This window comes from Pantherophis guttatus, chromosome 3, assembly GCF_059756535.1.
Source record: "Pantherophis guttatus breed Tessera chromosome 3, ASM5975653v1, whole genome shotgun sequence".
Classification (NCBI taxonomy): domain Eukaryota; kingdom Metazoa; phylum Chordata; class Lepidosauria; order Squamata; family Colubridae; genus Pantherophis; species Pantherophis guttatus.
The window spans coordinates 198,254,878-198,272,225 of record NC_142065.1 but is presented as its reverse complement, the minus strand read 5'-3'; the positions used below and the strand labels follow the sequence as shown (position 1 = coordinate 198,272,225).

At 40.8% G+C, this 17,348-nt stretch overlaps 1 long non-coding RNA gene across 1 annotated transcript in view; it reads left to right on the top strand.

The window, feature by feature from the left end:
* The window catches only part of LOC117668376 (uncharacterized), a 98,867-nt gene extending 81,880 nt beyond the window's left edge, over nucleotides 1-16,987 (top strand). The window contains exons 3-5 of the long non-coding RNA XR_015733437.1: nucleotides 10,381-10,593; nucleotides 12,262-12,677; nucleotides 16,481-16,987. This is a non-coding gene — a long non-coding RNA (uncharacterized LOC117668376). The remainder of the gene's footprint in view (nucleotides 1-10,380; nucleotides 10,594-12,261; nucleotides 12,678-16,480) is intronic.
* Nucleotides 16,988-17,348: the final 361 nt, after the last annotated feature.

Below are 17,348 nucleotides of genomic sequence, written 5' to 3'. Positions count from 1 at the left end.
TAATAGTTTGCTTTGAACAAGTAAACGCTCTAAATCTTTGGTGCAAATATAGAATATCCACACTGTTTCTCTACATTCTGCTGTGCATCTAACAAGAACTCAAAAACAGCATTACTAAGAGTGTCTCATTGTTGAGGATATACGTGTAATGACACAAACGACGCCACCTCAATTACATTTTGGATCTTTTCCTCAGTTGTCCCAAAGCAATGCCCACATATGTCAGCCCAATGTAAAACCTCCATGTTAGCATGGTAAACCAATTTCTACGGAGTGCTGATATTCACCCAACATGGACTTCGATTATTACCTCATAGCAACAGGGACCAACTGTGGCTCAACAGACAGTCCGCTCTCTTGCGTTCTTCATAAATAACCACAGCAGAAGAATGTTTTCAGCCCCCAAAAGAATTTCTTAGACATATTTATGTGTTCCCCTCCAAGGAATATTCACTGCAACCACTATGAGTAACAACCCACAGAGTCTTTCTCAGCATGTGTGGGCAATGGGATACCTACCGCAGCACAACACAGCACAACACAGCACATGGCTTACAGTCATTCTCGGGATCATTAATGCAGATTTAGTTAGTAGCGACTGGTTCCTTGGGAACAGGTTGCCTTTATCCTCTGTGGTAGCTTTTCAAGGGGCTGAAGCATTACACGGGATCTGGGATTTGTATAGTCTGGAACGAGTCTTTAGCCCTCGTCTAATATTGTCTGTCAACTTCAAATGGATCAGGCCTGTCGCAAGCATCTTTCCAGTTCTCAGCTCGCCACACGGTGTGCGAGGTGGGGGAGAAGAGGGGAATGTCAGACCAGACAATAACAACAGATCATCCTGTGGGAACCAAGATCATCTCAGCAGGTGCTGGCAAGAGACTAAGAGGAGTTGCCGAAGAGACGCCAGAACACCTAACTGCACAATGTGACCTATGACAATAAGGGAGGGAATTATCTATTCTTTAATTATACTGAAACCGTGGGAATGGAATGGAATGGAATGGAATGGAATGGAATGGAATAGAATAGAATAGAATAGAATAGAATAGAATAGAATAGAATAGAATAAGAATACGAATACGAATACGAATACGAATAAGAATAAAAATAAAACTGGAATGGAATGGAATGGAATGGAATGGAATGGAATAGAATAGAATAGAATAGAATAGAATAGAATAGAATAGAATAGAATAGAATAGAATAGAATAGAATAGAATAGAATAGAATAGAAGCGGGAAGGGAACTTGGAGGTCTTCTAGTCCAAGCCCCTGCTCAAGCAGGAGAACCTATACTATTTCAGATAAGTGGCTGTCTAGTTTCTTCTTAAAAATCTCCAGTGATGGAATGCCCATGATTTCTGAAGGCAAGCTATTCTAAATAGTTAGAGCTGGTTTTGTTTTCATCCATGCCGAACACCCATACATATAAATACACATATATATTAATCACTGTTAATAAATCACTGTTTATTAATCATAATATTTTGTCTCCCATCTTTTGTGGACTCTTAACTTCTTGCTTTGAGATGATCAAACCTTAGACTTTTCTATGGCAAGAAAATTCGTAAAATGGGGCAAACATTCTTTTAACATCTGTTTCACTCAGTGATAGAAATTTTGGGCTTAATTGCGGTGGTAAGTCGAGGACTACTTGTGTCTACTTTGGTGTTTGCAGGAGATCAAGGAGGTTAGTGATAAAACATGTGTTGTATTAAGTTACCATCATCACAGTTTGTGATTGAGTGTGGTACAAAATTGATTGATCACTCATTGGGGAATGAGTGAAGAGGCAACCACACAATCCCCCACTGAAAGGAATTGAAAGCTAATCATTTCTGTTTATTTTTTCCCAACACATCCCAACAATCATTTGCTTACTGTAAGCAAAAGGGGGCACAATGGTTCAGCTGTTAAAGACAGAAAGCTTGTCAGCTGGAAAGCTGACAGCCTGGGTTTGAGACCCGAACACCGCATGATGGGGTGAGCTCCCGTTCATTGCCCCAGCTCCTGCCCACCTAGCAGTTCAAAAGCATGCAAATGCGAGTAGATAAATAGGCACCACTTCGGTAGGGAGGTAACAGTGTGTCATGCGCCTCAGTGTATAGACATGCTGGCCACATGACCTCGGAAATGTCTTCGGACAACGTTGGCTCCATCAGCTAAGAAATGGAGATGGGCACTGCCTCCTAAAGTTGGAAATGACTGGACAGGATAAATCTTTACCTTTAAGCAAAATTCAACTGGAGTTGTAGTGAGGAAAGAAAAATATTGGAATGATGAGCTAATTCTTCACTTGACCAAAGGAGAAAAGGGGAGGAGAACAGCTTCCTAGTATGTCAGATTGGTGGATTAACTCCAGAAAGTTTGAAAATGAAGGTAAGGATTTAACATCAATAAAATCTCTCTCAATGAATGATGAAAGTACTTTAGTGAGCCACAAAAAGCATTTGTGTGTGTGTGTGTGTATTTGTGTGGAAATGCTTAGAGATGGAGCATTCCAAAATTACTGATGAGGCAATATCCAAGAAGCTGTATAGAAAGCAGGGGTAAAATCCAGCAGGTTCTGACAGGTTCTGGAGAACCGGTAACGGAAATTTTGAGTACTTCGGAGAACCAGCAAATACCACCTCTGGCTGGCCCCAGAGTGGGGAGGGAATGGGGATTTTGCACTATCCTTCCCTTGGAGTGGGGTGGGGATGGAGATTTTGCAGTATCCTTCCCCTGGAGTGGGGTGGGAATGGAGATTTTGCACTGCCACGCCCACCAAGACACACCACGCGGATCAAGCCATGCCTACAGAACCGGTAGTAAAAAAAATTGGATTTCACCACTGATAGAAAGTATATCAAGATGTCATTGTGTGACTAAGGAAAAACAAAATAGCTATCCTGTGGTACCACAAAGAAGACTTACTTGTAAACTGCTTTGTGCTTGACAAATGAAAGGACACAAAAGCACTCATAACACAAATAGTAATCATGTGAGCAGCTAAACTCAAAACTGTTCCCATCAGGAAGCACTGAAAATGTGATAATGTGGCTTCAGCCAGATTGTCATGGTTTATGGCTGCTGTATTTGTGCAATTAAAAGCCAGATGATGCTTGCATGGCAGCAAAGAACTACAATTTTAATTATATACAAATAATCTACATTTTTGCAACTAGACGAGATAGCCCTCACAGTGCTAATCCTACTTTTCTCAAGCTAGCATATTCCAGATTTCTCCAAACAGTTCCCATCATCCCCATTTATCAGGGCTAGTAAGAATGATGGGAATCAGCACTTCTACAATTTGGAAGGCTCAGAACTGGAGAAGGTTGTAAACAAGCTATAAAAAATGGCCCAAACATGTATAAAATAGTTCCAGGCTAGGGCATCGTTTCCTTAAAATTCTCAGTATTGACAGTAACAACACCAAGAATGAACCTGTGCTCTAGACAGACACTGGAGTTAGTCAGCTTGTGTGAATCACTGAGCAAAGAAATCAATGTTGAGAGCACATGGCCCTTGAGGCGTGACCGGGAGCCGTTGGGGTAAACTTTCACTGCTGGTTCAAAACAAGCCATCAGGCAAAACGGTAACCACTGAGATGTCTACAGCTCAGCCAAATTATAGCGTTTTAATTGGAGCACAACATAAAACAGAGTGAGTCAACCTCCTGTAATTTTTTAGCAACTACCACGTGTTGTGGTATTTGCTCATGTCTGTTTTCTAAACGGTGGAGTTCTTCAACAAAACATAGAGTTCCTTGGCCGAAGCAAAGTTTTACTCACACTTGGTCATTATTCGTTGTAGTAAGATATTTGCACCATCCTCTCCACAATGGTTACTATAGGTGAAGAAAATAAAATCTGAGCTCGAGGGCTGTTAACAAGCCAGGAATATTTTTACTATGGTTTTATTGAAGGGATAGGCAACCTTTTATGCATTTTTGGAGCATAATTAAGGATTCTAGGGACTTCTTGGTTGTGTAGCAATATCATTGGAGGAGATCAGGGTGGGGTTTTTTTTCCCCTTTCAAAGGAGCAGAGATTTGCAGGAGTGATTAACGTTTGTTTTGTTAAAAATATAAAAGGACACTTTTCCACTAAATATGGATATGCCACTAAATTCCTTCGGCTCAATCTTGGGATAGGGAATTCCAGAGATTGCGGTAGAATCTCCAGCAAGACTGAAGGGGGTTGTGGTTGTAGAAAGTCAGTACCCACCCACCTTCCTAGAGAATGACATATTTTGGGAAATATTAAAAAGGCAGGATAGAATATTTCCCCTAAAGGAGAATGGGGGAAAAAATGCTTAAGGGAGGCAGAAACCAGCCTGAGTTTCCCTGCCCCATGTAGAAACTGAGGAGGCCAGCTTTTAGAAATACAATTTGGTAATCCATTCAGAAAGACTGGGCCAGACAGAAACTCCAAATAAGCAATTAGGTTGAAAAGATTAACTCAGACAAACACCTAGGACAGTGATGGCTAATCTTTTTGCCGTTGCATGCCAAAAGCAGGGGGAGTGAGGGGAGTTCGCCCACGTGCATGCCCACACCCATAATTCAAAACACCCTATCCCCGTGCATGCGCGCGCCCCCCGCTTTTAGCACGTGATGGTATGGTAGGCCCGTTTTTCACCCTCCCTAGCCTCCAGAGGCTTTCTAGTAGCCTGGGGAGAGCAAAAATGGCCTTCCCCATTCCCCCAGAGGCCCCCCGGAGGCCGGAAAGAGCCCATTTCCTAACTTCTGGTGGAACCGGAAGGCCCAAAAATCAGCAGGCCAGCACACGCATGCGCGCTGGAGCTGAGCTATGGCAATGCTTGCGTGCCCACTGATATGGCTCCGTGTGCCATCTGTGGCACCTGTGCCATAGGTTCGCCATCACGGACCTAGGATTTGCATTTTCTCCTTCTGCCTATAGAGCCAGCCATGACTCCATAGGAATCTGGCAACCAATAGAATACTAAAGGACATGTTCTTGCACAGGAACAGGAAGCTCAAATACAAAACCCAAGGAAGGTATAAAAACCCACCCACTCTCAACTCCATTTTGTCATGCCGTCCCAGAATCACATGCTGTTGGTGGTTCTGCTCATCAATAAACCAACTTTCTTTCCAATCAGCCTCCATTTTATTCCCGGATTGGAACTGGATCTGGATTTTTCTTCCAACAATGTTAAGAGGGACTCCGGTTCGAAGTCTCTGCACGGCAGTAAGTGGCACAGGCTGGAACTCCCCCAGAATTCTTGAAGGCATCTCTTGCGGTTCCCAAAGGACTGTAGCCAGCATGGCAAGATTAATGTCAGGCAAGAAAAACCAGAGCCACTGGTGAAGAGTCTCAACAGGAGTTTAATTGCTCGTCAACTGTGTTACAAGAATCTCACCGGACTGACTACATTCCCTTGGGAACAGCAAGATAAGCCTTCAAGGATTCTGGGAGAGCTCTGGCCTGTACCACTTACTGCAGTGCAAAGACTCAATCACAGGCCTCTCTTGATGCCTCCTTCCAGTCCAGTCTCCAACTAGAGATTCTATCCAACTGGAGATAGGCACAAAAGACTACCTAGAGAGAGAGAGAGAGAGACTACCTATGGCTTGTAGGTTGTATGGTACCCACTGCTGCCTTATCGGACTATTGTGTTCTGTCAGTGTTATAATTTATTTTGTTTTAGTATTATTATTTTCTGCCTTGAGATATGAAATAGAGATTTGCATTCACTTATGGAAAGTGAATGCAAATTGAATAATCATAAGAGCCATGATTATGATGGCTCATGTTACAAATATTTAAACAGAGCTTCTAAAAATATACAAAGAAAGATTAACCAGTTATTATTCAAAGGAACCCACAGTGAATATTATGAAAAGAGAAATCTAGTTATGTCGATGAAATAAGACCTCGAGTTTAACAAGCCTACAATATTGACATAAACTATATTTGTGTATTCCTTTCAGACTTTTTTCCCCTAGTCCCATGCCACAAATATTTTTCTCATGAGTTCTTACATAAAAATACTGCTCTTTTTAAAAAAAAGAAAAAAATACATGCATCTCCAGCAAATTTGGAAGATATTTGAACATGAACTTCAATGGAAGAACTTTTACATGCCAAATATAGAAAGTATCTCCATGCAGAAGCTGAGGGAAAAAAAAGCTAATCTTATATGAAATCTTGACAAGGTTGGTGTAGACAATTCCAATTTGGCTAAGCATAAAGGAGATAACAGACTGGTGAAATTCAGCCTTGATTTCATTTCAATTACAGATTTCAGAGTGAGGTGATTCAATTCAAGGCAGAGGTGGGTTTCAGCAGGTTCTGACCAGTTCTGGAGAACCAGTAATGGAAATTTTGAGTAGTTCGGAGAACCGGTAGTAGAAATTCTGACTGGCCCCGCCCTCATCTATTCTCTGCCTCCCAGGTCTCAGCTGATCGGGAAGAAATGGGGATTTTGCAGTAACCTTCCCCTGGAGTGGGGTGGTAATGGAGATTTTACAGTATCTTTCCCCTGACACGCCCACCAAGCCATGCCCACCAAGCCACACCCACAGAACCGGTAGTAAAAATTTTTGAAACCCACCACTGATTCAAGCCACTTCAACATTCAGTATCCAATTAAAATGCAATATATTTTTTGCTCCTCCATGTTTTTAAAAGCAGAAACGAAGAAAAAAAATCCACCTATAGAGAAGAGACTTCTGGTCTAAATGCATAATAACGATTTGATTTGATTCAGCCAAAAGAGGAAAAGTCCTACTTCAGATTAAAAACAAAAACTTCCCAAAAATTGTTAAAAAGTGCTTGGCCATTTTCTTGGAGGGGACAGGGACAATCGTGATGGCTCAGGTAAAACCCTTAAGCCTCTTTGATATGAATAGACACCCATTACAGATGATCCTTGACTTACAACCCATTCATTTAGTGACTGTCCAAAGTTACAACAGCAGCACTGAAAAAAGTAAATTGTGACTGATTTTCACACTTATTTGGGACCTTAACAACTGGGATATATTTATAACAGTTGCACAGTTCATGGGATCACCATCTGTAATGTTCCCAGCTGGCTTCCAACAAGCAAAGTCAATGGGGGAAGTCTGATTTGCTTAATGACCACATGATTCATTTAATAACTGCAATGATGCTTAACAACTGTGGCAGAAAGGTTGTAAAAATGGGTCAAAACTCACTTAACTCTAGCAAAGTTAGCAAAGGAAATTTTGAGCTCTGTTGTGGTTGTAAATCAAGGACTGAAATTCTTGTCACGGGTTGCAAATAATCGGTTCAGATGTAGATAGCTGTGAGGATACTAAAATCACTTTCAGAAGACTGTTTTGAAGGACAGTCTTCTGCAATTAGGCAGTTCACTCCTTGAAATATTGTCCAGCAAAGTTAATAAGGAATCTTAATCAAATAATTTTAGTTATTTTCCAGGGCCCTTAGAGAAATTATGTCAAATAGCTCAGCATTAATACTCTTTTCAATGCCCAAGTCTATTCTTGGCCACCTGACATAATTTATATACAAGTTTTTAATGCAAACGATGGATGCAATGCAGTTAGAATAATTTAATAACTGTTCTGCTATCACATTACAATTTTCCCACAAGACAAATCCCTTTGGGGAAGACATCTCATCTTGGCAGTTTTTGAGTGGTTTAGCTTTTTGTGGTAGCTTGTCAGTTCGTCAACTTTTCCACACTCACTTTAAAACACAAGATAGCTTGGGATCAAAGTCGTCAATCTTGCATTTTGGCAAGCCAGAAGTGGGGGGTTTGGATGCCACTGGGGCAGGGGTGAAATCTATTTACCTTCCTTACCGGTTCGGAAGTGCACGCACATGCACAAAACCTTCTGCACATTACTTACCTGAGCGGCGATCGCTACCGGATCACCGAACCACAGGGAAAAATCGCTAGCGGCTCCAGTGATCCGGTCTGATCTGGGAGCTTTTCACCCCTGCACTGGGGGTGGCACTGTGATATCTAGCACTTCAGGTGGCAGGTATGCATAAGCTTTGGACAATGCTAATCCTGGCTTGTACAGAGGTGTGTAATCAGTAGCATGAGAAATTTGAGTGCTGCGTGCAAGATATTTTAAGGATGTAGGGCAGGGGTATCAAACTCAAGGCCTGGGGGCCGGATCCAGCCCGTGGAGTGCTTAGATCTGGTCTGCAGGGCCACCCTGGAAACAGCAAAGGACCAGCCTGTGGTGCCTCTGCCAGTGAAAATGGAGCTTGGGAGGGCCACATGTGGCCCTCCCGAGCTCCATTTTCACTGGCAGAGGGTTGCAGGAGGCCATCACAGCTGAAAACAGAACTCGGGAGCCCGTTTTTGCTGGCAGAGCGCTCGGGCCACCACAGGCACCCCCGATACGAATGACGTCGATTTGGCCACTCCCACCCTGGCCACACCCACCCCAGTCCCGACAGGTCAAACATAACCCTGATGTGGCCCTCAATGAAATCGAATTTGACACCCCTAAAGCCTAAAAAAGACTTGCAGTCAGTATGAATGTTGAAGATGTGGCCATAAATATAGTTGGAACCCTCTGCTTCTGCTCAAGAGTTGCCTTGAATCGCAAGATGGACAGCATATAAATTGACTGACTGACTGAATGAATGAAAAATAGGAACAGTCTATTTGAGCACAATTCATTCAGCAGAAAATAACCTCTTAGGATAGCAAACAATTAATGCCTCTGAGCCATTCATCAATCTGTGACTAAACCCAGCTAATCCTATAATGAGTGGCATAGCTGATCATAGTTGGATTCCTCCCCACCCCCATCATATGCACAGCATCAAAAGATAGTAATTTCTACTTCTCTTTAAAAAAAACCGCAGTGAATATCAGGTTTGTTAAGCCAGCACAGAACTTCCTTAACTCTAATAGCAAGTTCCACTACTATTGATTCTATAATCAGGAGATCATCCATATGTGGAGCTGAGATTCCAGAAAATAGAGTCTCCATAAAATGTTTCAATATTCCAGGGATTCTGGAGATTCCTAATGCCTCTTGATGGAAAAATGAAACTAAAACATATGAAGAACTGTTAAAGGAATTGGTTATGTCTAGTCTAATGAAAAGAAGGACTAGGGAAAACATGGTAGCATTGTTCCAATATTTGAGGGGTTCTTGTAAAGACGAGGGGGTCAAACTATTTTCCAAAGTACCAAAAGGCAAGAAAAGAAACAATGACAGAAACTAACCAAGGGGAGAAGCAACCTAGAACTAAGGAGAAATTTCCTAAAAGTGAGAGCAGTCAACCAATTGCCTTCAGAAGTTGTGGGTGCTCCATCACTGGAGGCTTTCAAAAAGAGACTGGACAACCATTTATCTGAAATGATATAGGATCTCCTCCTCAAACGGGGCTGGACTAGAAGACCTCCGAGGTCTCTTCCAACTCTATCATTCTACAGAACATAGAATGATAGAGTTGGAAGAGACCTTGGACATCTACTACAGTATCATCCATAGTCAATTGCTGGTATGCTTCCTCTAGATCAACTTGGCAAAGGCTTTCTCTCCATATTATTGTTGTTGTTGACATAGTCAGCCAGATATTTAGACTGGATTTGACATTTTTATCCAGCTATCTAGAACAGGCAGATGTTGATGTTTGATGATGGTAGATATATCATCACAGGATCTAAGCTGTTCCAAGTAAAGCTGCCTTTTGCATTTGACTGATGGGGATTTTGTCCATGCTGAAGGTGTACAAGTGGTTCCTCCAGACTGGTAGCAGGGACTGTGGTATGTGTAGGAAGTTAGCATCCAGCCCTTTCCTAGAAGAATGAAATATTTTAGGAAATATTAAAAAGGCAGAATATTATGTTTCCCTGGATGAGAAATGGAGAAGCATGTTTTAAAGATGAAGCAGCTCCCACATTCCTGCCCCCCAACCCTTTGTCAATGGGCCAGAGGTAGAAACTCAATTCCCTCCCATCTTTGTCAATGGACCATCATCTGCAACACAATAGGACCCATCTAGCAACAGAAATTTACCACATGGCACCTGGGAAAATTACATCAGCCAGCAAGGCTAGCTAAGACCCCCACCCCCTGGGAGTCTGACAACCAATCAGGACACTCTTTCGGGGCCCCAGGAAGTTCAAACCCAGAGAGGGCATAAAACCCGGGGACTCGCTGCATCTCGGCCCTTTTCTGTTCAGGAACTCAAGCCATGTGATCCTGTCCACCATTAAACCATCTTTCCAAGCAGTCTCCATGTTTCCAGTGTCTTTTTCCCCACTTAGAGCTGAACCCAGAAGGATATTTCTTCTAACAATTGTTTGGTACTATCTGCAGATTCTAATGGAGGATGAATTTTCTGTATTCAGTTCTGAATGTTCAGTGTGTTTACATCAGTTGCTGTCTTCTTGATTTCTGTTGTAGGAAAATAGCTGCACTGGCTAATCTCCTTTCCAAGCTACTGCAAATGCCACAGAACAGCCACTCTTAAAGTGCTTCATCGTAAACCCTACATACAGAGCGATTCCTCCGTTTCTCCTCTAAAAGTCCCCCAAATTGTAATATCAAGAGAAAGAACTCATGTGATAGAAACAGCTTGTGAAATTTAAAATCCATCTAGTGTGACTGATGGAACAGGTGAGAAATTATCTTTCTGTGATCTCCCACACTCATCAAGTATCTTAGGCTTTGAAAAAACTGGAGCAAGCGAGGGCTTTTATTATAGAAAGGTCTGCACCCTGCAGGGAGTGAAAAAGATTTATTTTTGTTTAGAATTATCTCTTTCTTCGCTTCAAGATAAAAAAGAAAATCATTCTGCATATGAATTGTAGGAAGCAGGCGGAGTAATATCCAACTTCAATGTGTCCAAGAGTAAGCATTTTCTTTTCTTTTTTTAAAAAAAAGAATAGCTGGAATTTCTCAGGTTTCCAATTAGAGATTATTTTGACTGCTTACTAGAGCACATAAATATTCAACCGCTTTCCTGTTGAATATCAGTTCTTAGAATATCCTACCTTCCTCACCAATAATGCTATGTTGTGGTTTGAATTGAAGCCATATGCACAGACTCAAACAGAAACTACTCTTTACAATAAAGCTGTTAAGAATATTGATGAAACTCCACAGATGTTTCTGTATCTCTATTCTGCTCTTCTCTGCTTGGAGTTTTGTAATTCAAATCTGGTGGCCTTAGAGGAGGGTGTCAAAATCGATTTCATTGAGGGCCGCATCAGTGTTGTGTTTGACCTTGGGGGGGCCAGGGCCAGTGATGGAATTCAGCTGGGTCTATCCGGTTTGGGTGAAACGGTAGCGGCGGCTGTGGGAGGCTCCGCCCACCCTCTCGGACGTCATCACGTCCCATTTTTTGTCCTCACGCGATCACATTTGTGAACGGTAGCGAAGGTAAGTGAATACCACCCCTGGCCGGGGCATGGCTAGGGTGACTGGGGTGGGCATAGCCAGCATGATGTCACTTGTGTCGGGGGCACCTGTGGTGGCCCAAGCGCTCTGCCAGCGAAACAGGCTCCTGAGCTCTGTTTTTGGCTGCGACGGCCTCCTGCAACCCTCTGCCAGTGAAAACAGAGCTCGGGAGCCCGTTTTTACTGGCAGAGGCACTGTGGGCCGGTCCCTCCCTGTTTCCAGAGCGGCCCTGTGAGCCAGATCTAATCACCCTGTGGGCCAGATCCGGCCCCTGGCCCTTGAGTTTGACACCCCTGCCTTAGAGAAAGGAAGCCAAACAAACAATATGTTGAGCCATGCGTGATATATCAAAACAACTATTTTTTGCCATTTCTCATCCTGACATATTGAAGTGTGTGATATTCCATTGTAGAATGTGGAACACAAGTTTAAAATTCACCTTAGTGTGATTGATTATGTGCCATCAAGTCATGGTCAACTCCTAGTGACTGCATTGATAAGATTTTCTCCATGATAATCTGTCCCTAACCTGTTCTTTCAGGTCTCCCAATGGTACATTTATCACCATAGTAACTGAATCCATCCATCTGGCTGCCAGTCCTCCTAGTCTGATTTCCTTCTATCTTTCCTAGTATTATAGCCTTTTCCAGAGGTCTTTGGCAAACATGCTTGAAATAGGATAATTTGAGCCTGGTCATTTGTGTCTTGAGTGAGAACTCTGGGTTGATTTGTTTAATGATCCATTGAATTATTTCCTTGGCTTTCTTAGCTGCCCATGGTATTCTCATGAAGCTTCTCCAACACCAAAGTTGACATGTTTCAATTCAGTACTCTTCCTGTCCTGCTTTTTCAAAGTTCAACTTTTACTTCCATGCACTGTCACAGGAAATATCACGGATTTGCACACATACCAAGAAGGAAATACCTAGAAGGCTCCACATCCATTTGCACTACTCAGGTGACCTTGAGGACACAGATAAACCTCCAAGTAGCCTCAACAACTCTCTACCAGAATGCAAATAACCAGCTGTCTGCAAGAAATATAAATCCTTCCATTCTCCACCATCCAGTCAGAGCTGAAGAAGTTTCTTGGATGAGAAGCAAAACATCTTTAAAGAATAACAAGGAAGTCCAGTTGCCTCCTGAAAAAGCACCTTTGGGACAACCATGACAACCTGGCTCACTGAGAATCTCCATAGACATACGGCTTGCACAATTCCATCTCATCAGCATATTGATCCTTCAATGCACCTAGAATCCTAGTTTCAGGATCCAATCCAAGTCGGTCACTGGGACCAGAGGTTTGTTTTGCAAGTTTTGTTCTTCCTAGCTTATTTGCCTTCATTCATGAGTCCTCGCTCACATCTCTTATGTTAACATTAATCTTTTCCTTTAGTTTCAACTACATTTTTAAAAGTACTCTTCAAGTATTTTATTGCTGTTGGAACGAGAAAATATATGGATCTCTCAGTCTTCCTTTTCCCTCCCTCCCTCCCTCTTTCCTTCCTTCCTTCCTTCCTTCCTTCCTTCCTTCCTTCCTTCCTTCCTTCCTTCCTTCCACGTTGACCTCTGGTGAATGCCTGGACAACTCCCTGCAGTTTTCTTGGCAAGATTTCAGAAGTGATCTGCCATTGCCTTCTTCCTAGGGCTAAAAGGGAGTGACTGGCCCGAGGTTACCTTCTGGTTTGTGCCTAGAACTCACAGTCTCCTGGTTTCTAACCCAGTGCCTTAACCACTACACTAAATTGGTTCTCAATCCTAGGACAGAATTACTGTTTTAAAAGAACAGTTAAGTCTGGCTCACCTTGGTTGATTTTTCAGGATCAGCTGGGTTGTTAAAATGTGGATGGGGATCAGGAAATCTAATTTGAAACATCTGCTTTTCCCTTTGTTTACTTTATATTTGGATTGTAAAGTATCTCCTATAGCACAGAAGGATCCCTTGAAGGACTTACTTAAGAATGACAAGGTAGGAGGTAAATTGCAAATAGATGCAGCATCAATTCCTAGGCTAACATTCTTTCTTTACTGTTATTTTTTAAAAAAATAAAAACATAATAACATCAAAGAGATGTTTATTTCATTATTTCCACTTTTAAACATATTATTTTCAGCAACCCAGGCAGTGTTTGTATCTGATAAACATGACCCTCTCTAACACATACTGTCCTCCCATAACTATCTCCCCTCTAAAATTATCCAGTGATTTTTTCCATTACTACTCATTGTTTTCATTTAGCAGCTGGTGGGAGAAATTAATAGCTTACTTCAATTCATTTTACAAGTTTGTGGCATAGATAACATTTGAACTGGGGACTTTCCAGCTCATTTTCTTGGCTTCCCAATCCTCCCAGCTATCTGTTAAATATCATATTATGAGACTCATATCATGTTTTGCGAATAGTATTATCATTATAAGTTGTCCCGAGGCGATTCTTAGATTTGAGAAAATAAACGTTAATAGTCTAGTGATACATTTCTTTGCAAACTGAGCTTTGGAAGATGCTTCTGAATGAATAAGAAACAGAGTCTGGTGGCAAGTCTTCCCCTCCAAGCTAAGGATATTATAATCTAGGTGTCTCTGTTTGAGAAAAACCCAAGTCTCATAGCCAAGTAATTATTTAATTAGGCCCATCAGAATGTCCCCAAAGCAGATGAAAGCTTTTGAGTTCTCTAAAACATCTGGCAAGATGTTACAAATTAGAAGATGGAAAAAAATCAAGGAAGTCCAAGAATTCACATCAAATCACAGCTTTTTGCTTTTTCATAATACAGTAAATGTGAACAAGGCATTTCTATAAAGATCTAGCAGTCTAATCGGTAAAACCCAAAGTCAGACTTTCATTCTTCTCCACATCAAGCACAAAGTCCAGAAGCGGTTTCCATGTGGAAACAAAAGTACTTATGTTCTTCTCTTTAATCAAAGTGGTCAGTTTTGTCAACTCCATCAACTTCTGCAACCATTTGTCCATAGTAGGAATCAAAGTGTCCTTCCATTTCTGTGCATACAATAGTCTTCCTGCTGTCAACATACATTAGTGGCCAAAATTGTGGAAACCTTTTGGGAAAAGTGTATTTTTGAGGTTTGATGGCTAATAACACCACTTTTTTTTTTTTGGAGTTTCAAGATAATCATATTCCACTGCTGGAATGGCCCGGGAATAGCCCAGACCTTAACCCAATTGAAAATCTATGGAGCCGACTAAAGAAACTTGTTAGTCAGAAGCGACCCAGCAATAAAACCCAGTTAATAGAAGCAATCGTTCAATCTTGGTTTCACATTAGAACAGCTGCAGAACTAAAAGACTGGGTTCACTCCATGGGAAGATGCTGTAAGGCCGTAATTCATGCTAAAGGTTACCCAACTATTAACTGACATGGTGATAATTTTTGTATATATCATTTTTTCTATGGTGATAATTTTTGTATAGCTCATTTTTTCTATGTGTTTCACTTTTCTTCTTTATACTGTAACTGCTATTCTAATAGCAAATCCTTCATAAAGGTTATTGCATTACATTCTTGATTAAATTATCTTTCCATTGATATATAATTTTATGGTACTACTACTCCCCCCAAAAAGTGGTGTTATTAGCTAGTTTTAGAAAATACACTTTTCCCAAAAGGTTTCCACAATTTTGGCCACTACTGTATATAATAACAGAGTTCCAATTTTTTTTCTCTAGTTCTTTTTCCATTAAGCCCAAAAGGAAAAGTTCTGGTTTCATTTTTATCTCCATTTTCAAAATATGAATCATACTCTAATTTTTTTTTGCTTTATCACATGTCCACCATAGATGATAAAAAGCTGTGATTTGATGGTAATACCTTATTTTACTGTAACAGAGTCGGAAGTCAATGCTTCTTTTTCATTCTCATCTTTCCTCACTTCTCTTTCCCTCCCCCCCCAGTGCTTTTCTATTTACTTTGTATTTTGTATTTTATAATATTTTATAACTCAATAAAAATGTTCATGACAAAAAAGAAAGTCCAAGAATTAGACTTGGCGGTTCAGCCATGAAGTCTGTCAGAGCCGAGGTGGCGCAGTGGTTAGAGTGCAATACTGCAGGCTACTTCAGCTGACTGCTAGCTGCAGTTCGGCAGTTCAAATCTCACCGGCTCAAAATTGACTCAGCCTTCCATCCTTCCGAGGTGGGTAAAATGAGGACCCAGATTATTGGGGGCAAGATGCTGACTCTGTAAACCGCTTAGAGAGGGCTGTAAAAGCACTGTGAAGTGGTATATAAGTCTAAGTTCAATTACTATTTAGACAATCTCAACCATGAAGGTTGTGAATTGACTGCAGAAGGTGATAAGAGATGTTCTCAATGTCAAAGTAAGGTTGACATTGTCAATATGATTGGCCTGTAGCTCTTCTCTATTTATAAATCATGCTAAGCCACAAGGGTGTAAGGGCTTATAATACATTCAATAAGCAAAAAGGTGAAAACACATTGAGTCAGAGGCCATTCACTTATCCGCCTAGTAAATTCCTTAAAGATTACCCTATCTAATGTTTTGGCCCTAGGTATATTCAATATATTATAAAGGAATAACAGGTTAGAAGAAGCTATCTTGATCCTGGGGGCTAGATGTTGTAAGAGAAGCATCAGATAGCATTGTTTAGTAGAAAGGACTCAAAGCATACTCAGTATTCATATCAACTCATTTTATGTGTACATTAAATAAAGAGACGGTATCCAACTTTAGCATGTTCCTTTCCCAATTCTGAATCATTTTCTTGTCCCATATTTTATTTGGATTGTTCCTGCATGGTCATTATATATTATGCTTTGTTATTTGCACTGCTTTATATCAATTATTGGAATACAAGAACCATGTTGGTGCAGTGGTTAGAGTGTAGGACTGCAGGCTACTTCTGCTAATCACTGATTGCCAGCAGTTTGGTAGATCAAATCTCACCAGGCTCAAGGTTGACTCAGCCTTCCATCCTTCCGAGGTCGGTAAAATGGGGACCCAGATTGTTGGGGGCAATGTGCTGACTCTGTAAACCGCTTAGAGAGGGCTGTAAAGCACTGTGAAGCGGTATATAAATCTAAGTGCTATTCCTATTGCTATAATGATTTCATTTTTATCACGACAGGATAGACATTACTCATCAGTTGTTACTCATTTGTAGTACTGGAAACTACATCTACTGAAATTTGAATTGAGACTGGAGCAAATTCAACTTCCAAGTTTCTTTAACTATTAGAAATGATCACTAAATCTTCAAAGACAGAAATGTGATGAATCAATACGACATGAAAATCTTGGACACTGAATGGAACAAGGAACTGAAGATTTTGTCTAAACAATGAGGAATTATCTTAATGTCTGTATAAAAATGTAGTACATTTAAAGTCAATTGTTTTTTCACCAAAAAGTAATATTTTAGACTTACTGGACCCATTATGTAAAAAAAGAAGAAGAATTGATATCATTATTTTGCTGCAGATGTAATGAGATGCAATGAGATTAATGGTTCATTAAAACCTATGTCCTAAATTTATTATGATATCCTGAGGAGAAGGCATTAAGTGTATATTAATCTGATTTTAAGGCAGGGTTCAATATTTTTAGATTCTATATTCTCTTGAAATAAATGGAAATTGACAGCCAGGAAATAAAAATGGATTTTCTTCTTCCTTACTTATTGCTAAGAGATTAAACCTTCAACAATGGAAAAATACATTTATGGCCTAAACAACTCAGTGAAGATCTGATGTTACTTGCAATTTCTTAAGAAGTTGCTTACAGGTTTAAAGAAATAAGGCCATTGTTTGTTGATACTATTGTGCAAATCTCTACATGTGTCTGGACAAAGAGAGAGAGAGAGAGTTGTTTTCTTAAAAGCTTGAAGAAGGATTCAGACCAACTAAAACAGTTTATAGAAGGGCTGTACGATAATGATGGGATTAAAAAGCCAAATCTTGTGAACAGAGTTTGAAGCAATTTGGAATGTTAAGCCT